At 52.1% G+C, this 22,670-nt stretch overlaps 1 pseudogene; it reads right to left on the bottom strand.

The window, feature by feature from the left end:
- Window positions 1–10,918: 10,918 nt before the first annotated feature.
- LOC137144309 (zinc finger protein 22-like) lies at window positions 10,919–20,000 on the bottom strand (annotated as a pseudogene).
- Window positions 20,001–22,670: the final 2,670 nt, after the last annotated feature.

Genomic DNA, 22,670 nt, shown 5'->3' on the forward strand with positions numbered 1-22,670 from the left:
CCGCCCCTCCCCCCTGCAGTAGCCACTGGCTACTAGCCTTGTGTCATCCCCACGGAGGGGTTTTTCGGGCCTGGGCCGTCGCCCTGCTGCACCGCCTCCCAGCCCGTGCCCCCACCCCTCCCTCGGCGGAGCAGGCCGCTAAGCTGCTCCCCCAGCCCGCTGCCGAGCCCCAGCGGGATCTGGGCTGGGCTGCGGGCACCGCAGGCGCTTGGCTCCGTCCTGTCCACCCTGGCCCGGGGCTGGGCTGTGAATGAATATCACACCTGTCTGTCCATGCCCTCCCGCGCCCAGCGCCGTCCCGCCTTTCTAGTAGCCACGAGCTACTCTTCGTTTTTAATTTCCCCATCCCCTTGGGCCGTCACTTCTCACCTGGGGGGATGATGGATGAAACTGAGAAGGGTGTTGGGTTTTGAACTGTGTTTGTCCTACCACACTAGACAACACAGTCCACCCTGACCCTGGCCAGGGCCCCCACCCTCCCTTGGAGCAGTAGCCACTAAAGCTACTAGCAAAAACCAACCAGACCCCTGTAGCACATTAAAGACTAGCAAACCCCCACAATCAAACTGGGTCTGCACAGGGACTTGGAATGAGTCTCTCATTACAAGGAGTAATTGTCACTGTTCACACATTCTCACCTTCTCATCAACGGTTGTGAATAGGCTTCAGCTACTCGAATTGAATGGACTTTGCTAACACCTACCTTCCCCATTGTTGTTCCTTACCCTTGGGTGTGTATATATATATATATATATATATACACATTTCCTATCTGATGTCTATTCCTTGCATCTGATGAAGTGGATTACATACAGCCCACAAAAGCTTATGCCTGCAGAAATTAAATTTGTTAGTCTTTAAAGTGCTACAGGACTCTGGTTGTTTTTGCTGTACACAGACTAACCCGGCTATCCCTCTGGGACTTGAAAGCTACTAGCTTTGTTTGAATTTTCCCACTGAGCGATTGGATTGGTCAGTTTAAAAAAAATCCCTAGGGGTCCCAGGTGAGCCTTTTCCCTTTCTAAGCTCGGTTTGCTGCTGCCCTCTCTCTCTCCCTGCCCTTACTTGGAGCCGGACTCTGTCTGCAGCCTGCCCTTTAGAGCAGTGGCTGTCGACCTTTCCAGACATATTAATAAAAGCAAATCTAATACTACAAAAATTCCCAGATTCTCCACAGGGAGGCATGATCCAAGCGAAGGCCAAGGACTATGAATCATAGAAATGTGGTGCTGGAAGGGACCTTAAGAGGCCGTCTAGTCCAGTTCCTCAACCTTTCCGGACTACTGTCCCTCATTCAGGAGTCTGATATGTCTTGTGTACCCCCAAGTTTCACCTCACTTAAAAACTACTCACTTATGAAAGCAGACACAAATACAAAACTCTCCCAACACACCAGTGATGAAAAATGGCTTATGATCCCATTTTTACCCTGTAATTATTAAATAAATCAGCTGGACTATAAATATTGAATTTACATTTCAGCGTGCAGCGTATAGAGCCGTCGAAACCAGGCACTGTGTGAAATCTGACTTTGCACTGACTTCGCTCGTGCTTTTTATGTAGCCGGCTCAGCAAATGCCGAGGTGAGTTGGTGTGCCCCCTGGAAGACCTCCGCGTGCCCCCAGGGGGACATGGACCCCTGGTTGAAAACCACCGCTTTAGAGGGGCTGAAAAGGGGGGGATGGGCAGGGGGTGGGATTTTACTGGCCGGGGAGGGGGGTTAGGCAGCTGGAGGTAGGGGCAGGGGAAGGGCCGAGGGGGACAATCGGTAGGAGCTGGGGTTAGCCCGGGGGGAGGCGCTGCTAGCCCAGGGCAGAGGCAAAACCCCACTATGGGGGGGGGGGGGGGCACATAACAGTGACCCCAATGGGCTGAGCCCCCTGCCCTGTTTGCAAAGATGGGGGGGTCTGAAGGGATCTTTTGTCGTCCCCCCCCAGGAGTCAGTGTCTCAGCTCCTGCTTCCCGGGGCTGGGTCCTTACCGGCAGCGCGAGGCCTAGCCCAGTGGTTCTCACAACCGGTTTCTGGGTGGCCTCGGCGTGTGGCCACCAACTCCTGCTGGTGGCCGCATGGACAGTTTTCCCCAATATGCTCCGTTAACGGTAGGAGAATCAAAGAACCGTGCGCACAGACGCGTGCAGATAATCAGCTCTGGGGCTCGGTGCATCACTTGTGTGGATCAGAACATTAGCAAAAGTTTGCATGGAAAGGCGGCCTCATGGGCCCCGCTCACCTTGCAGGGGGGCACCTTGCAGGGGAGTGGGGCAGAAGGGCAGCTCCTGCCTGGCAGCTGGAGGCAGTTACTTATTCTTCCCTGCAGAGCAGCCAGTCTGGCTACAGGTGCAGCAAGTGCCCTGAGTCACCTGGCAGGAGGGGGCTGCTTTGGGGGGGTGGGGGGGAAGAACTGCAGCTTAGGGAGGGGGCCGTTGGGAGGTGGGGGTCACTTGCATGGTTGCAGGAAGAGGGGATGAGTGGGTGAATGCAAGGACCCTGGAGGCAATCGAGTGGCTGGCAGGGAGAGGAGGAGGAAAGAGGGGTGGGTGCCGGAAAGGCAGGGAGGGAACAGGGTGGAAATCGGGACCTAGAAGCATTGGGGTGGCCGGCAGGTGCTGGGGGGAAGAGGGGTGAGTGGATGAATTCAAGGAAGCAGTGGACCTGGGAGGCAATCCAGCGGCTGGCAGGGAGGAAAGGGGGGTCGGTGCCGGAAAGGCAGAGAGGGAAGGGGTGGAAGGCGGGACCCCAGGCACTGGCAGGCAGACAGTGGTTGGCAGGGAGGGGTGCAGACCCCTAGGCAGGCACGCGGGGGGGGTCACTTCTCTTGGCATTGCAGGCCGGCAGTGGAAGGTGCTTCTGGGAGCCAAGAGCCGGGGGTTATTCACCCTGCGGGGCTGCTCCCAGCTTGTGGTCAGGTGAAACCGGGCTGGGCCAGGTGGATCCTTCCTTGCCCCTCCCTCCCCAGCTGCTCGTGGCCCACAGAAACCCACTGGTGGCCACATTTGAGAACCGTTGGCCTAGACACAGCCGCACCTGTCTGTCTGTCTGTCTGGGGGGCCACAGAGGGCTTGAGTCCATGAAAGATTTTAGTCGCCCCCCCCCACCCCCCCCCCAAAAAAACCACGTGTCCCACAGTTGGAGGATTCAAAAGAATCCCTTGTCGGTGTGTACGCCTATAAAGCCTGGTGACGGCTCACAGATTCGCTCATCCGCTGCGGTTCCCTGCGTCACATCCTTCCTTCTCATCCGTTCGAAGCGCAGTCCTGCTCCTTGTCGGGTGTTATTTGTACTTGGCCGCTTCATTGTTTGCCTTTGTCACCACTGCGTGGCTGCAAGTCATCGTGCTCCACATTCGTTATTTTAATTGCAAATCTTTCTACGTAAATAGCGGTATTATTTTTAGCAAAGTGGTCTGTATTTCTAATATTGTACTTCCTACGACTCTTACTGTGAGTTTTTAATTCTGCCTTTTCCAGCTTACTTTTGTAGCGCATGTTTCTTCCGTTGGCTCATGTTCCATGCTGACTGATTTCCTGTCCTGGCGTCAAACCTCCTTTTGCCATTGTTCCACCACTGGGGATTGCCTTTTGTAGCTATTATTTTGCCTCTTACTCCAGCCCTTAGTGCTTTTACACATATTGTTGCTTGTGTGTAGAACTTGATTCTCAAATATTGCAGAAGGGAAGTGTAGTGTGGTGACGCTGTGTTGAATATGAATGACCATTTGTAACAATACTGATACCAATCTTCCTGAATTGCAGTAATTATCATATAAAATATGCTGTGCAAAGTAGCTGTTGTAAAGTCAGGATTTGCTAAGCTAGGTAAGCACGTTTTGATGTGTGTATCAGCTTCGTGTTATGAGCTGTAAATATGCATGGAATGCTTGTACTTCAAACGTGTGCTGGGTTTGTGAGTGACCTCCCCAGACGGGATGGCAGCTGCACTTCACCTGCTTAACAGCTCATTCCGGGAACCAAACCGTACAACTAATCCGGAGAAAGAATCCGGGGGCTACACCTGATGAGGACATAGGAACATTATGCATGCCTTTGACTGGAGGACTCTGAGGCTTTTCCACGCCATGTGCTGCATGGCGGTGTTCGGGACAAAGGAATTGCAAGCTTCCTGTCAAAAATAATATAGAAACACAGCCGCCCCATCTGCTTTTTGTCTTCATTTCTGATTTCTACCTCTGAGACCCGTCTAGGTACTGGAGGCACTGCAGAGAAACTGGGCAAGCCTGCAGACTCCACATTTCTGCGAAGAGGCTGAGATATAGAGATAGATGGACTTCAACTCATTTGTCTCTGTAGGCACCCTGCACTGCAGGGGCCTTGGAACTTAATGGGGAGTTTGGCAGTTGAGAAGATCCTGGGAGACTGAGCCTGGAGCTGACTGAAGTGGGCCTGCAGTGAAGGTGGGGTGACTGCCCCCCCTCTGTTGTTTGGGGTAGGGCTTGTAAAGGAAGGGGCACAGCAGAGAGACTTTGACTGGGCCTGAGAAGAGGCAGAGAGAGTCTCTTCAAGCAGGGCCAGGACTGCTGACATTTGGTTGGGCCAGCTCCAAATCTCCAGCTTGATACCTTGGCTGAACTGATGCACTGCACCCACAGAGCGCTGTCTCTGTCTTCAGATCTCCAAGCACGCCCACGCCAGCAAGGGGTGAGGGCTTTGAACTCTAGGGGAGTGCACGCTCTGGAGGTGGGGTAAATCATGGCAGTGTAAATGCCAGTGAGACACGTTTCATTTATTTCTGTACACTACATTTATTAATTGATTTATTCAACTGCCCCTGTGGATTTAAAATTGTGGTGATGTTTAATTTCAGTCTGTTGTGCCCTATTTCCTTAATTGGTTAAGTAAAGATGTGTTAGCTCTAATTTAAGTATAGTAGGTGGTTAGTTTGCATAATTGCAATTGTAGAGTTAGACCTAGGTCACAGATTATTATTATTATTAGGCTAGGCTGAGTCCTGGATGCTCCCAAGGCCCACTATTGAGCGTGTGCAGGGGCCAGCCAGGTGGAGGCACCGCCAATTTTAAATTCCTTTAGGAGTAAAGGGACTGCAGCAGAGGGGTGGATAGAGAATAACCACCTATTACTGGGATACTCAGGATCTCCTTTGTTGTCAGCAACTGTAGACCATGAAATTTCAGCTAGGCTGGGCCTACTTATAAAACTAAGCTACCAAATATTAATAAGTTGCATATTGCAGAGTACATAAAATGGTGGCTGGAGTCCCTTTTGAAAAGGGGTGGTTGTTTCTCATTGCAACACACCCATGCTGTCTTTCCAGTCTCAAAGTATGTCTGGTATTTCATTAAGATAACTGTTTATTAATTGCCTCTCTTGTCTGGCCCATCTTCCCTGATGAACTTATCCTCTGAGGGAGTAACTCATCTATGCAGTAAACAGAAATATGTTAAATGCAGGGCGTGCTAGACCTCCATGGATCCAGACCTCTCAAAATACCTTGTGATTAAAGCCCATGGCTGGATGCCACCCCAGGTATTGCTCAATTTAATCACAACAACCCCAATACCCCTTTGTTTGAAGGGTGGAACACTGAAGCTAAACAACAAATCTAGGTGGCTAGCGCCTTTTAACTAAGTAAAACACACGGGTCTCTCCCTCTTGTATTGTTTTTGGGAATTCCTGGGTTCACTCATGTAAATTACCAAAATGCTTTGAAAAACATTGGATTTAAGAATATAAAAGAGAAGCAATGGAAATAAAAAAAAGGCACGCAAGCTTCAAGAGTGAAGAGTCATTCTGGACAAGACCTGCCATTTTGCCCAGCTGTCTTCTGAGACCAGGGATCCAAGCTCTCGGGGGAAGCTGCTAAGAAGCCATTGCCGCCTCTTGCCCGCATTAGTAAGGATAATTGCATTTGCAGGTAAAATATACTGGACTTTTGGTTTGGGGGCTCATTTGATATGTTTATAAGTATAGGAATTAAAGCCTTTCTGTCATTATCGAACGAGAGTCGTGTGAATTCCTGAGCACACTAATAGCGGATCCCAGTCTGTGAGTTAACAGCAACCTTAAGTGTCGTTGCACATGGGTGAGTGTTGCCTGCTCCCAAGTAACCCAGAAATAGAAGGGGGTTCCATGTGCATGTCATTGCTTTGAGCATTTAAGATCTCTCATCTTCTTTCTTTTATAATAAACCTGTACTCCGGGGTGGGTCCTAACGATTGGCTGCCAGCGTCAGCTTTTGGGTAGGATGCAAAAGAACAGTTACTGACTGCGGAACTGGTTCTGCAAGATGTGCTGCTCATCTCCATTCTGAATTAGGTGTGCATGCACCGGTGCCAGAAATGTTCCCCCTAGTGGTATCTCTAGGGCCGGCTCCAGCGCCCGCTGCAGGGGTGCGCCTATGCGCCCATATATAGGGTGCTGCCAGCCCCCCTTTTTGCCCGAACTCCGCCAGACGGGACAGAGGGCGGGTTGTGGGACATGAGCAACACGTCTCGAAGAGCAACAGTCAGCAGGTAAGTCACTGTTTGGCCTTCGAGTGCTGGCTCAGGTCCGTTCCGAAGCCCACTCACTGGGATCGGCCCCCAACACATCGAGTTCCTCCCTCCCATGATCGGACCCAAACGTCCCCCCAATTCACAGGGATAGGTTTCCAACTCCCCTATTGGCCCCCCACTCTCTGGGATCAGCCCCCAGCCACCTGAATGGATGCTGCTCACCAAAATCGGACCCCAGTGTCTCCCCGCTCACCAGTGTCAGCCCCAAACCCCCTGAATGGGCCCCCGACTGCACTCACCAGGATCAGTCTCTGTGTGTCCCCCACTCACAGGGATCGGCCCCCAGCCACCGGAATGGCCCCCTCTCACCGAAATTGAACCCTAACAGTCCCTCCACTCATCAGGATCAGCCCCAGCCACCTGAATGCCCCCTCAACAAAATCAGACCCCAACATCTCCCCCCACTCACCAGGATCAGCCCCAAACTCCCCGAATGGGTCCCTGATTGCACTCACCAGGGTTGGCCTCAATGCCTTGAATGGCCCCCCCAAATTACGAGGATCAGCCCCAAATGCCCCCCCACTCACCGGTATTGGCCCCAAACCCCCAAACAGGAACCCGCCCGCATGAGGATTGGCCCCCAACATCCCCCCGCTCTGCAGGATCGGCCCCCAACCCCTGTATAGCTCCCCCGGACTCACCGGTGTCGGCCCCCAATGGCCCCCCCCATTCACCAGGATCTGCCCCCAACACCTCGAATGTCCCCCCTACTCACCTGAATTAGACTCCCCCCCCCACCCCCCCGCACTCACTGGGATGGTTCCCCTCAACCCCCGAATGCCCCTCCCACTCACCAGGATGGGTCCTTCCAACCTCCCAAACAGCCCCCCCCCACTGGAATGGGCCCCCCTAGATCCCAAATGGGCTGCCCTGCACCTACCTGGCTGGGGCTCCCAGTTCCTCCCTTCTGATTTATGTTCATGTCTCTCGACTACCCCTCATGGATATTTTTTTACTTCGTATTTTTCACGGCTGCCTTCGTTCGTTTACAGGGCTGTGGCGTGACCCAGCCGCTTCCAGCCCCCTCAGGCTGACCAGCCTCGTGAGCGGGCAGGGCCGCTGAACAAATTGTGAAGGAAAAAATAATTAAATTACCGGGGCTACGTGATGCAGGGGATGTAATGTACCAGGCTTTCACCAACAGCTGATCGTCTCAGACCCACCAGATCGCTTTCTGTGCTGCGGCCCCCAGGGGCGGGGATCTGGACCCACGTGGGTGTAGCCAGTCAGGACTCCAGTGATTTGGCATCTGCCCCCCCCCCCCCCCCCCCCACGTCTCCACACACCAGCGCAGCCGCCGCCTGAATCTGGCCTCAGGGGGTCCAGCCCCCCGGCTCCACCCAAGCTCCCCCGTGGCCAGGACCCTGGGGAGGCCTTCCACCCTACCAAAGGGGCCATGCCCCCTGCCTCGTAGCCAGAAGCGATTCACAGCCAGCGCGGGAGTCAGAAGAGTTTATTAGTGTGACCCATCCGTGCCGAGGGCAGCCACCCGAAAATGCCAAGGTCAGGGCAGGCTGTAAAAGGAGAGCAGATTCTCCCAGCACAGGTGGGTGACACTGAAGTCAGACTTCCCAACCAGCCACAAACTGCTTCTGATTCCCCCAAACCAGTTATCAAGACACTAACACAAAAATACACACAGCCCCTTTACTGCATTTCAGTCTCTGGCTCCCAATCAGCCACCAGGTCCAGTAAAGAGACCAGTTATTTAAATTCTGTGCTCTTTACTAAAAAGGTTCCTCCTGACCCCAAAGGGTCAGTCACAGCACCAGATCAATATAATCTATATCTATATATAATCTATACCCATTGTCAGGCTCTGCTCCTGGGTCCCCCAGAGCCGTCCCCTTGCCCCTCCCCAGTCCTTTGTCGCCTTCCCAGGCAAGATGGCCACCCTTCTGTCTCTCTGCCTGCCGCAGCCTGTTACACCTGGCACAGCTGGTTGACCCAGGAAGGCAGAGGGGTCTGGCTATTGTCTGTGCACGTGTGGCTGGGGAAGGTCCATCAGCCTCTAGTGGCCTCTGCAATGATCCCACCCCTGGGACCCATCACCGAAATACATGAGTAACAATGGGGGAAACTGAGGCACACACACACACAGCACTCAGAGAAAACCCCAAGAATATTTCCACTTTGTCACATCTTCTCTGAGAAAATAGCTGATTTTCTAGCTAAGGGAAGTGCAGTAGATCTAATTTACTGGGACATCAGTAAAGCATTTGGCATGATACCATGCAGGACATGATGAGTCAAGGCTGCGTGACAGGGAACACTGAACAGTCTAGCCTTGTTCAGCCGACTCATGGCACTGAATTATTCACCGGATCTCCGCTGGTTGGCCTTGTTCACATGCTCAGGGATTAATTGATCGCCAGAGGTGGGGTGGGGAAGGAATTTCTCCCCACAGGAGATTGGCAGGAAACTTGGGGGGGGGGGGGGTTCCCCTTCCTCCGCAGCTTTGGGTGCGGGTCACATGCAGTGCAGGGGCCTCAGGCTTTGGTGCCCCTCGGTCCCTCCGATTTCCTGCAGTGCCACGGAATAGGCCGGTCTGCTGCGGGCTGGGGGCCTTCGGGCTCATTGCTGTCGGTGTGGTTGGTGTGCAGCTGCTGGGCGGTGAAGTGTAGGGAACTGAGGGGGGCGTAAGGCAGGGGTGGGCACACTATGGCCCATGGGCTGCATACGGCCCAGCTGAACTTTTCCTCCAGCTCAGCCAGTGGGCCACGAGCTCCATGTAGGCAGGGCTGTGGAAAGGTTGTGGAACAAGCTGTGCGGCCACTGCCTCGCCCCTTGCCCCCACCCCCCGTGCGTGGTCCGCCATACAATATCTATACGCTGAGAGGAACATTTGCCCACCTCCTGGGTTAACGAGTGGCCGTGGGATGGGCTGGCCCATCATGGCTGGGGCAGGCTAAGGGTTTAAAAGCAGGCGTGCAGGGCAGGACAGGCACCCGAGAGCCCCCACAGGGGCATCATGGAGAGCTCCAGGGAAATCACCCCACAGCAGCCATGCATGGAGCCTGCAAGAGGCCAGCAGCTCCAGCGCCCCAGCTGTCTTCTGCCCCTCCACTGGCTAGGGCATCGGGGCCTGCACTGAGAGGATGGGAGAAGGGGAGCCGAGACCCCTCCCTGTCAAACACAGCCAGGCTAGCCGGCTCAGTGTAAGATCACTATGGCTCCTGTTTGTGTAGGGGCGGGGGCTGGGATTTTGCAGCATCCAGCCAGCAGGACTGTGACCTGAGCTCCATGACTTGGAGGTGCCCATTCACTCTCATGCCCCTTTTCTGCCCCACGCCCTTGTCCTGACAGTGCCCTCTGTGTCCCCCCTTTTCCGCAGCTTCCAGCCGTCCCCCCCAGCCCCAGCTGTTTCCACAAATGAAACCCCTGCCCCGGGGTGGCACAGCTGGCTCAAAGCCAAATCCCTTAGCAGAGGCAGACCGCCTGGTTACAAAGGACACTGGCAGAGCTGTGTGTGCATGGAGTGTGGGGCTGGGCGAGCCGGGGGCTGCGGGTCGGGAGTGAAGGGTACTGGGGGGGTGGGTTTGGAGTGGGGGTTTTGCTGATCTGCGAGATGGAACCTGGTTGGGGGTCTGTGATGGGCACTGGCCCCACACGAGGCCTGGAAGGGCTGAAGGCGGCTCAGCAGGGCCAATTAATAGCCCACGCCGAACCTGGAGAAGGAGCCAGGGGGGGTGGGGGCAGGGATTTAAGTAGAACAGGCTCAGCTGGTAGGAACAGGCGAGACCTAGAGAAGCCAGGAAGCTGGCAACAGACATTGGCTTGTCAGTGAAAGGGTTGGACTGAAGTCATGGGAATGGGCAGTGCGACCGCTCTCGCTAACAGCCGGATACACCGGGGAGCCTTTTCTTTGGTGTAAAGCTAGTAACATCGTATTACACCGCCATGGCGTCAGCTCTGCTGGCTCCTGTTTCAAGCTCCAAAGGTGCAGCACGGCGATCCTGTGACGTGGCTTCAACATTAGGACAGAGGAATTCCCCAAAATTCGGGTGCTATTTATTAACAGATGCCACCACGGTCCCGTCCGTTCTGCCTGCAGAAGGATGGGGTGTTGTGGCTGCGATCTGTCCAGGCGGCAACGCTGTTACTGATGCTCAGGGCTTCTGCCCTTGCGGCTCCAGCGTTATCAGCCCTAGCAGAAAGTGCGGCTAATCCAGCAGCCCTCAGTGTTACGCATAGAGAGAGAGACCCAGGCCCGGTTCAGTGATGAAGGCACTCGGCCAGGTTTATTGCCCTGAGGCACAATCCTAGAGTCCCATAGGAGCTAGGAACACGAATACAGGACAACCCGATGGCAAGGCGCACTTCAGCCAGCAGCTGGAGTCTCTTGCTGTCCCCTCAGTTAAGATGGGGTACCCCAACATCAAAGCATCTTCTCTTGTGTTAGATTGGGGTAGATTTGCCCGATGGCAAGGCGCACTTCAGCCAGCAGCTGGAGTCTCTTGCTGTCCCCTCAGTTAAGATGGGGTACCCCAACATCAAAGCATCTTCTCTTGTGTTAGATTGGGGTAGATATGTACTAGCCTCCTGGAACGTATTTCTGTAAATATCTAGCGCCAAATACTTCTTAGGAGTGCCTGTGTTTTAGCAATGCTCTCCCGCCAACATAATAAAACCAGCTACACAAGCAGTGGTAGCTACGTTGCTGGGACAGCATCTCCCGCTGACGTAGCACTATCCACACAAACGCCAGCAAAACTTATGGCGCTCAGCCAGGTGTCTCTTTCACACCCCTGAGCGACAAAAGTTTTGCCGGCATAAGGTCAAAGAATCCACAGGCGGCAAACGGAACTGCTGCAAGCTGAGACAGAAGCTGCCAAATTCCTAGTGTTGGAAGAGAAAAAAGATCTGCCACTGTCTGGACGTTCTTCTCTCTCAACATCAAGGATTTAGAAAAAAATCGTCCAAGTTATAAAGACAGTGAAGATGTCGAGGAATTTCTGGCTATGTTTGAAAGACATTCGTCAAATTCCTGATGAGTGAAAAATGCCTGTTCTCCTCACCAGATTGTCTGGAAGGGCAGGAGAGGTATTTAATTAAATGGAGTTAAATGATGTGTTGAAGTCTTTGAATTTTAACGCAACTGTATTGCAAAGCTTTAAAATGACCCCTGAAATTTAGAAATGTTAAGCTCTTAAATAATGTTACCCTATGTTGAAACTGCTTGAGTATATGAAAAAGTGGGTTAAGGGGGCAAAGGATTGTGACAGTTATGTTCTTGATTTATTTGCTATGGGGAAGCTTCTTGAAATAGCTCCTGACCATATCAGAGCAGCAGTGCGTTATTAAAAAACCCTGATACCATTTTGGAAATTACACAAATTGCTGATGCTTTCATAGAGGATAGAAACCATGAAAGGCATAAGCCTCAAGGGAAAAACAATCCCTGTTCTATGATTCTATGATTCTAGGATGAGTTTAAGAACAAGACAAGCCCCAACTTGGCTAAGAAATCTTATACAAACCCAGAATTTAAAACCTTTTACCCTGGAGGAAAACCTGTTCCATGCCACCTGTGTGGAATCGTTGGCCTTATAAAGTCAAATTATCCAAAGAGTAGGGACAAAACACTCCAAGACCAGCAACGCCCCAACTCACAATCAGTTTGAATGTGGTTACTTTAAGTACAGAGACTAGCCATATAAATGCTACCACTGCTGCCTGATGTCCAGATATGAACACTGCACGTGTTAATACTAAGGCTTTAGTAATCCCTGCTGGGAAGGAGGAATGTAGCCTCACTAACTATGCCAGGGAGGAGACATGAAGGGGCAATGAGAGATTCATAAAGGGTGCCAGGGTCAAGGGGATTGAATGTACTGATGGAGAGACTCTGCCTTGGCCATTACCTTAGTCAGTGAGGAATTAGTCCAGGAAGATTATTTGCCAGATCAAATGTGAGATGGGTGACACTTTCTGAGTAGATGGTAAAGGTGTCCTTAACAAAAGTCCACTTAGCGTGGGACGATATTAGGGGGTGAACTGATAGTTGGAGTTAGGGAGCTTCTCCCTGTGGATGTTTTAGTCGGAAATGATACTGTAGTTGTGACTAGTAGTGTCAATGTCTTGACCAGGTCACAAAGGAAATATGGCTCTGATATGGATGCCCTAACTTGTGCTCGTGAGGAATTCTGTGAACAGAGCATAACTGGCAGTTGTGGCCAAGGGAGACAGTGTCTGATATGCCTGAAGTGGCTCTGAATTTAGGTGAAAGGCAGAAGAAATTTATTAGGGCCCAAGAAGAGGATATTTCATTAGAAAGGGCCAGAATTGATTCCAATAACCAAGCCCCAGCGGGGAAGGAACAGACAGATTTTTCCTGCAAGGTGACTTGCTATACAGAGAACGGCATAAAAGGAAAAAGCAGCCTCATGGTAGGAACTGCAAACAGCTTGCGGTACCTGAGGGTTACAGAGGTGATTTGTTAAAATTGGCTCATGCTGGTCCCTTTGCAGGACATCTGGGCATAGCAAAAACTTGTGACAGGCTGAAGCAAAATTTCTATTGGCCTTCCCTGGCTGAACCAGTGAGGGAGTATTGCAGAGCTGTGATTTGTCTCAGAAGCGTAAGGGTTTTAAGGGCCCTAAGAAGGTCCCCCTACAGCCATTACCCGTTATTGGGGAGGCGTTTGCTAGAGTGTCTGTGGATATTGTGGGTCCGCTCCCTAAACCTTCCAGGACTGGGAAGAAGTATATTCTGGAGTTGGTGGATTTTACCACCAGATACCCTGAGGCTGTAGCTTTGTCTAATGTTGAGGCAGAGACAGTGGCCAGAGCTCTGTTCACTATTTTTAGCAGAGGGGGTTTTCCCAAGGAAATGTTATCAGACCATGGGGCCAATTTTATGTTGATTGTATTTAAGCCACTGTGGTAGATGTGGGGAGTAAAGTTGCCCCTTACCATCCAGAGACCAGTGGTTTGGTGACCCTTTGTAAATATTATTCATTAGCTAAGGACAGAATCCCAATACATCCCAAAGAACAGAATCCCAATACATTTGGGAAACTATATTGGTCTCAATTTACCCAGAGAAAAGTGCCCCAGGAAAGGCAAGCCTACTCGAATGTTGTTCAAACACTCTCCGCAGAGAGGCATACAAGAGAGAAAGTAACCGAAATAACATGAGTATCTCTTGTGTTCTGTCATTTGAGTTGCTTTATTTAATGTTTCCTTCCCCCCCCTTTCGTAAATAATAAAATAGTCATGGCTAATAATTGTAGTGAGGATAAACGTTATGTTGTCCGGGTAGCTGCTAAGGCTGCTGGAGCGAGGGTGGTGCATGACAATGATGGGGAAAGAGTGAATCTCTCTGATCTATCCCCAATCACTTTGCAATGGAAGGGCGGAGAGAAGGGAGAATCAGTATAAAAATGATGCTAGTGGAGAGACGGAGATAGATTTTACCACAGTGTGGCTAATTGAGATCAGCTCTGGCTCAGCCCACCTGGGGCAGATGGACATTCCTGGTAGGCGAGACATACAGTCCCATGACTCATAGGACAAAGGAGGTGGTAGAATTCGGGATTCACCCGAAGAAGGGCAAGCTGCAAAAAGCCAAAATGCAAGCAACTCCCCTGAGAGACCACAGGGACGCAAATGGTGCAAACACCCTTTAAAGGCCACTGTGAGGGAATCTGCAAATGTATTTGAAAAATGAAATCTTTGGCTAGCCCTCCTCAAAGCCTTTATCCAGTTAGTCTCCCTTGTGGATCCTCTGGTGTTTAATGCTGATGCCTAATAGGGTTCGAACTAATCGTGAAGCTTTTCCCGCAGTCACCGCATTTACAGGATCTCTCCCCTGTGTGGATCCTCTGATGGGCAATAAGGTTTGAGCTCTGAGTGAAGCTTCTCTCACACTCAGAGCACTCATAGGGGGTCTCTCCTGTGTGGAGTCTCTGATGTCGAATGAGGGCTGAGCTGCGATTGAAGCTTTGCCTGCACTCACTGCATTCGTATGGCCTCTCCCCTGTGTGGATGCTCTGATGTGTAACAAGGTCTGAAGGGTAACTGACATTTTAACTGAAGGGTAACTGACATGTTTCCCACATGCAGTGCATGTGTTTCTCCTCTCTGCCATGGGGATTCTCTGCTGGGCTGTGGTTTCTCTGAGGTTCTTGTGACTTCCCTGACCATTACTGGATTTATCCGCTTCCACCCCGGGCTGGTTTCTCTGTTGCCGCTCTGGCCTACGGTGGCTCTCACAGGCTTTCCCCAGGTCACGAGTCCTGCTCACATTCCCTTTGGATCTTTGCGATAATACTCCACGCAGTTCCACTTGCTCAGGAGCTTCCTGCTGGGGTGTCTGCTCCCCTTTCTCACTCCCCATCCTGGCACCCGCTGGGATAGAGAGAGAAATCTCAGAAACAGGAATGGAAGAGAGAGAGACAGAATCCAGCTCTCAGTCATTGCGTGCGCCCAGCAGAAAGGGAAAAAAGCTCGGAATGGGAAAGGGGGAAACAGAGCAAAGTGCGTGCTGTGGAGATTGAAAAAAATTAGGAACTCAATCCCTCATATTCTCCCCAAAGGGAAGAAGGGAGGTGATCAATTCTGCCTTCATATCCTAGCCCAAGACTGAGAGGGAAGGGAGGCCAGCCAGGGAGCTGCTGCTGTGTCAGTCAGGATGGGTCGGAAGCCACAAGCGAGATCTGCCCTGAGGTTATGACACCTGCTGGGGACAATCCTGAACTCAGCAAGTGGGTTTAATTTGTTCTTCACCTGTGCAGGTGCTGTGCAGATTCGCTCTTTCCTTGGAGCCCTGGCGCTCCGGGACCCAGGGCTCGTCCCTTTTTTCCAGCCAGGAGATCACATCCAGTTTGGAAATGGGTAACCCTGTAAATCAAAGGGAAAGAAAACAAGTGAGATCAGGTGAATTCACGACGCATTTGTCACCAAGAAAGTTCTATTGTCTTCACCCCGGGTCATTTCTAAACAGTTACATTCTGGGACCCGGCTTCCCAGGTAATCACAGCCACAGGACCCGCTGAGAACACACATAGCCAGACACACATCATGAAAGGGATTCCTAAAACTCAGAGGCAGCATCTCTCCATCACCGAAAGTTGAGAGTTCAGCCAGAGCGAGAGCCACCCTGGAAGTGCTTTATACTCTCACCGAGCGGCCCAGTGCCAGCGAGAGAATCCTCGAGAAGCTGGGACCAGAGAGCATGGGTGGGCTAGGGGGGGTTAGCACAGCAAGGAGCAGGAGGCAACAGGGGTTTCACTGAATGTAGCCGCTAAGGGCACGAAATGTCAAGAACACACATTTTGAGGAATTAGGGAATCCGGTGAGTCAGAGGCAGTGGAAGGGATTATTAAAACCCACAGGTGTGTGGAGGAGGTGAGGGAATTAGTCACTATAATTTACAATCTATAAATCTGGGGACTCATCAGCTGGAAATGACAGAGGAGGAAAACCAGGGTGCATTAGGTGATGAGCCACCAATGTGAAGCAACTGGGATAAAGGAGCATTGCCCGCAGAGCGAGGGACAGTTCCCTGCCTGCCATGTAAATAACACGTGGATTGTGCTAATGCCTCTCCTAGATCACCCCGAGTCTGCTGAAATGAGAGGTGTGCAGGAGGGGAACAGCCTATCACACATGAGTTGTGGGGACTGCGTGGCGAATTCCCTTTGAATCTACTGAACCAGGGAAAGAACTCGCGGCAGAAGCAGACACGGGTTTTTGAGAGACTTCACCCAGCCAGGTCATGTTCTCATAGTTCTCCTGAGTGATGTCTCTGTGGAGGGCTTTCTGAGCGGGGTCCAGCAGAGCCCACTCCTCCTCGGTGAAACACACAGCCACCTCCTCGAAGGTCACTGGCCCCTGAAAGAGCAAGAATCCAGCCCCATCACCACTGCACTATTCACGGGGGAGCAGGGCCAATCCAATGGAAGCTCTAGGAGGCTCACAGTCAGCGGAGTCCCACCCACACCCCGCTCAGAGCAGCCAGGAGGCATCGGGGGAGGGAAGAAAGAGCAAGCCCCTCGTCCCCCCCAGCAGACACAAGGGGAGGGGTCGTCACATCCAGCACACGCTGACTAGCCAGAGGCTGATACAGGAGATGAAGCCCCCCACAGGGTTCAGAGACAGTCCCCGGCTGGAAATCCCACCACTCGCCCCACTGCCAGCAGATGAATGGGGCATCTCCCCTAAGCCTAACTTCTGAGTGCCTCCTTCATGTCTCAGAGCAGCCTCCTGCGGGCCGGTTGAGGCTCCAGCCCTGCAAGTCCGGGAGTTTTCCCAGCCCAACCAGGGGGTTTGTTTCCTGTTTCACAAATTGGGGGATTTTCACTTCAACCCCAGGGGTCTGTTCCTGGAATCTAGGCCCCTGGTGAAACAAGTCCCCGCAGGTTTGTCACATCCTGTCTCCCTCCTTTTCGCCACCCTGGGTATTCCCTGCCCCCTTCCACCTCTAGACCCAACTCCTCAACAGCTCCCACCTTCTGTGTATTTACTGCCCCTCTCCCTCCAGTAGGAACCACTGGCCAGTCCCTACCTGAACTGCTTCCACTGGAGCCATTTCCCTTCCCTGTCCCCTGGGAGAAGGGGGCAATCTGGAGCGAAAGCCTGTCTGGGTGAGAAGGGCAATTGGGGAGATTTCAGAGCAGGTTTTAGTTAATTTCACACCCTGACTTCCCCCAGGCTCTTTCCCGGCAGACGGACATTCTAGACTCTGTGATGCTGGGAAAACGCTGGGTCACTTGTTAACCGCACAGACCCGGCCCCTCCCAAAAGCACAGAGATGGTTTTTAACCCCCACCAGGAACAGAGCCTGAATCAAACGCTAGAAAAGAGCAGACTGAAAAGAGCCACTCTGGAGAATTCCCCGGACCTTGTCCCCGGGGCAGCACAAGCCTGCAGCACTCGCTCGCCACCTGGGCGCAGGAACCAGACCAAGCCAGGAACTAGTTTTTCCTCTCTCTGCTCCCAGAAAAACGACACCCAATTGCTAGATCAGCTCTGCAACCACCAGGAAGGTCTGATTGGTCCAGACACGTTCCTGGACGCAAGTCAGGTTCAAGGGAAAAATTTAAGGGCTCGCGCTAAGCAGCTGAGTATCAGACGAGGTACCAGACAAGTACCAGACAAGGCCTTCTGGCCTTGATCTTAATGACAGCAGCAGCTCTGGGGCTCACAAACACATGGGGAGCAGAGCTGGGGGTGAGGATGGGCAGAGAGTCAATTTCCCTGAAGACCCCCAGACTTTGCCTGAGGTCTCTCTCAAAGCTCTGGACTCTCCGGGTCAGGAGTTACTGTCTGCAGAGTCTGGGGCTAGTTTTAGTTAGAGAAAGTCCCCACCACGGCCGGGCTCAGACGAAGCTTTAACAAAGGTTTTTCCCCAGCACAGACCCGGCTGGGGGTTGCAGCAGAGGCTCAGTCCAGGCGCCAAGATGGCAACGGAGGCAGCGGTGTCTGCCGCAGGAGGCCCATCCCGCCTCTGTCCCACCCTCAGGAGTGATGACTGGGCCTCAGTTATTCACCACTTTGTTGCCTCTCAGCAGTACTACAGCAGCATAACAGACCTGGGTGTGAAGCCTTCAGTGCGTGGGGAACACAAACTCATCCAGATCCCTACCGCACATCTCAACCACACACAACATTGCAGGAACATCAGAGCCGCCCTCTACTCACACGCGAGGTGCATTTTTTAAAAAAAATGTTGTCTCCTCTAATGGCAAATACTTAGCAATGAGTCTATTTAAAAGAACCACAATCAGAACAGGGAAACTGACAGACAACCCTACCAAAACAAGACCCTCCGGTGCATTGGCTTCTCCCCACCCCCCGGGGAGAGGATGAGAAAACAAAGAACAGCATGTAACCCACGCATCATGGCTTAATGCTCGTAGCTTAATGCTCGACTGGAAACTGCTCACCTGCTGTGTGACATATAAGGAGCTACTAGAACAGAGATCCTGGTCAGTGGTTGCCTCCCCGACTGTAGCAATAACCAGACACCTCTGACCTAATGAAACCACTCCCCACAGAGCCAGAGAGGCAGATGCAGATCATTGGGGGAGGAGGAGGGTCAGTCCCTCCCCACCTGTCCTGGTCATCGCATCTGGGGCAAAGACTCAGAGCAACCGGTTTTCCCTCCAAAAGCGGGCATTGCTGGAGTTTTGAAGGGTGGAGAGAAATAAAACCCGTTTCTCTGATTTTACACCAGTGTTTCATATCCCCACCCACAGCTGGCCATTCACGTGAGCAGCAGGGACCCCCCCACCCCCCGCATGCTGCGTTCACAGGAGAAGGGAGACGCTTTAGGGGATGTTGGGGATGTTGTGGATAACTAGAGGGAAAACGGGGCAAACATGGAACATGTGGTTCCCCTGGCTTGGCTTTTCACCGCTCCTCATCCTCCTGTCACCTGCTGGGATGGAGCGAGGAGGGAGAAGTCGAGACTTGAGTTGCTCCATGGGCCGAGGAGAAAGGGAACCTCAGAATCGGGAATGGGGAAGAAACCAGAGTAAGCAGTGGCGAGAGGGGGGGAAAAATCAGAGGTTGAACCCACCAAATCATTCCACATAAGGAAGAGAGATAGGGATTGATTTTGCCTCCACAGCCCGTATGGGGGGGGGGGGGGGGAAGCTACTGCCTGGTGTCAGAGAAGGTGGATGAGAAACCATGCATGGTACCATGCCAGCTGGGGGCAGCCCTGAACTCAGAGAGTTCCCATGCTCTCTGTCCAGAATCCCAGCCACTTCCTGCAGGCCCTGAGATTCTGTGAGCACGTTTAATTCATTCCTCACCTGCACGTGCACGTCTCAGCATCTCCCCTTCCTCAGCGGGCCCACGGCTCCCCCCTCATTCCGGTTGGGTTTGCAAACCGGGAACGCTGCTGACGGGAAAGAAAACGAGTGAGAGCCAGTGAATTCGTGGGGCGTTTGTCACCATTTTATGCTGGAGTAGCCAGACCAATGGTCCATCGAGCCCAGTGTCCCGTCTTTCCGCAGCGGTTAGTGACAGATGCTTCAGAAGGAACTAATACAGCGGTTCTCAAACTTTTTGCATTGGTGACCTCGTTCACATAGCAAGCCTGAATGTGACCCCCTCACCCCTGTGGGTCCTGCCCCTGGCCCCCCTCCCACACTTCACCTTCGCCCCTAACCCCTGCAAACCCCTCCTGCGTCAAACAGGGGAAACAGAGCTGCAGGCACAGAGTGGCTGGTATTGCTGCTCTGCTCCTCCACGCCCCCCTAGGGGTCTGTGGGGGGGTTGGGATCAAGGTCACTTTCCCCACCTGGGCTGCATAATTACCTGCCATCTCCAGCTCAGGGGCCAGGTACGGAGGGAGCTTTAAGGATGGTCTCTCCCCTGCACAGCTCCTGCTGGGGAAGCAGCAGCTGCTAAGCCAGGGTTCCCAGATCGCACAACCAGCAGCTGCTTGTATTTTCCAGCCCGCCCACACCTAGGAGCTGTGCAGGGTATCTGTGATCCCGGCTCTTTGTTCTCAGTAATTGCTGCCTCCTTCCTCCCGCCTCCCACCTGCTCCAGCCCCTTCCTGTGTGCTGCAAATACCAGCCCGGCCTGCTGCAGGCAGCGATCACAGGGACTGGGACTTTCTCCAGTGGCTGGAACCAGCCCCCCAGGGCAGCCCCGAGCTCTGCCCACATCAGCCACTGAGCCTCCAAGGGATCGAAAGAGCGAAAGACCCTGGAAAAGGCCTGCAGGGGAAATAGCTGGGGAGAGGTTCCCAGCTCCCAAATCTGCCCATCTCCATTTACTGCATCAGCCCTGGGCTGATGATAAAAGCTTTTGATACGGTCTCCCACGGTATTCTTATCAGCAAGTTACAGAAGTATAGGTTGGATGAATGGACTATAAAATGGATAGAGATCTGGCTAGATCATCAGGCTCAACGAATAGTAATCAATGGCTCCATGTTTAGGTGGCAGCCGGTCACAAGCGGAGTGCCCCAGGGGGTCGATCCTGGGGTCAGTTTTGTTCAACATCTGGAGGATGGGGTAGATTAGATTGCACCCTCAGCAAGTTTGCGGATGACACTAAGCTGGGGGGAGTGGTAGATACCCTGCAAGGTAGGGATAGGATACAGAGTGACTTAGACAAATTGGAGGATTGGGCCAAAAGAAATCTGATGAGGTTCAACAAGGACAAGTGCAAAGTCCTGCACTTAGGACGGAAGAATCCCACGCACAGCTACAGACTGGGGACCGACAGGCTAGGAGCAGTTCTGCAGCAAAGGAGCTGGAGGTTACAGTGGATAAGAAACTGGATAGGAGTCAGCAGTGTGCCCTGGTTGCCAAGAAGGCTAGCGGCGTATTGGGCTGCATTAGTAGGAGCATTGCCAGCAGATCGAGGGAAGTGATTATTCCCCTCTATTTGTCACTGGTGAAGCCACATCTGGAGTACTGTGTCCAGTTTTGGGCCCCCCACTACAGGAAGGATGTGGACAAATTGGAGAGAGTCCAGCAGAGGGCAACAAAAATGGTTAGGGGGCTGGAGCACATGACTTATGAGGAGAGGTTGAGGGAACTGGAATTGTTTAGTCTGCAAAAGACAAGAGTGAGGGGGATTTGATAGCAGCCTTTAACTACCTGAAGGGGGTTCCAGGGAGAATGGAGCTGGGCTGTTCTCAGGGGTAGATGACAGAACTAGGAGCAATGATCTCAAATTGCAGTGGGTGGGTCTAGGTTGAATATTAGGAAAATGTTTTTCTCTAGGAGGGTGGCGAAGCGCTGGAATGGGTTACCTAGGGAGCTGGTGGACTCTTCATTTTTAGAGGTTTTTAAGGTGAGGCTTGACAAAGCCCTGGCTGGGATGATTTAGTCAGGGTTGGTCCTACTTTGAGCAGGGAGTTGGACTAGATACCTCCTGAGGTCCCTTCCAACCCTCATCTTCTATGACTCTGTGATTCTATGATTTGGCCCTGGTGCATCGCTGCAGGAATTCTATGTCCAGTTCTGGTGCTCACAATTCAAGAAGGACGTGGACACGATGGAGAGGTGTCATGGATGATGAAAGAAAAACCTGCCTCAGAAGTGACAGACTCCAGGAGCTCGATCTCCTCTGTTTACCAAAGGGAAGGTTTAGGGGTGAATTGATCACAGTCTATAAGTGTCTACATGGAGAACAAATATTTAATAATGGGGTCAGGGGCTCAGCAGGGATCCAAAACGTCCCAATTCAGTATGTTAATTGATAGTTTAGAATTCATCTCTCTTTGGCATGAAGTTAATTCTTTTGGCTTTCTTTTCTTCTGGAAAGCTTTTAGCTTTGGAAACATTTGCTGGTAATTCTGTATCTTCTACTCTTTCTTTACTACTGCCTGTAACTATAGGATCCATGCAATGAGTGCATGTGTTTGCATTCACATTGTTTGCCTGAATCCCAAAATTGACTTGGTTCTGATTTTGTGGTGGTGTGGTGCAGAGTTGATCTTACTAATCCCTTGTTGTGTGCTGTTACTGGACCTTTTTGTGTAACTAATCCAATCGCCATTCCTGATTCACATGCGACTGCTGTGATGATCAAGAAACCTGCACAATATAACTGGTCGGGACTTGCCACAATATTACAGGTCCAAAAAAGAACTCGATATGTTCCTGGAAGATAGGTCCCTCAATGGCTATTAGCCATGATGGGCTGGGATACAAAGCTATGCTCTGAAGTGTCCCTGGCCTCTGTTTGCCAGAAGCTGGTTATGGGCGACAGCATGGATCACTTGATGATCACCTGTTCTGTTCATTCCCTCTGAAGCGTCTGGCATTGGCCGCTGTCTGAAGACAGGAGACTGGGACAGATGGACCATTGGTCTGACTCAGTATGGCCGTTCTTACGTCAACAACCACCTTGACGAGCAGCATAGAGTTTTTGCTGCCAAGCTACATTGATGCAGCCTCAATGTAGACACTGCACTTGGTTCTGTCGCCGTAAATGGCCTCCAGGAGGTGTCCCACAATGCCCATCCTGACTGCTCTGGTCAGTAGTTCAAACTCCGCTGCTCTGCCCCCTAAGGGAGATGGTGGAAACTTTCATTACAAGAGCTCATACCACATAGACCAGAGCACATGACCCCCCCACCCATGGCGATTTCTAAGTCCCTCAATCACATTTTCCCTAACACTCCTAGTGACAAAGGTTTTGCCAGCATAAGGGTTAGAGTAGA

Source organism: Emydura macquarii, unplaced genomic scaffold (assembly GCF_026122565.2).
Source record: "Emydura macquarii macquarii isolate MOO-44397 ecotype Brisbane River unplaced genomic scaffold, CSIRO-AGI_Emac_v2 contig_3450, whole genome shotgun sequence".
In the NCBI taxonomy this organism is placed as follows: domain Eukaryota; kingdom Metazoa; phylum Chordata; order Testudines; family Chelidae; genus Emydura; species Emydura macquarii.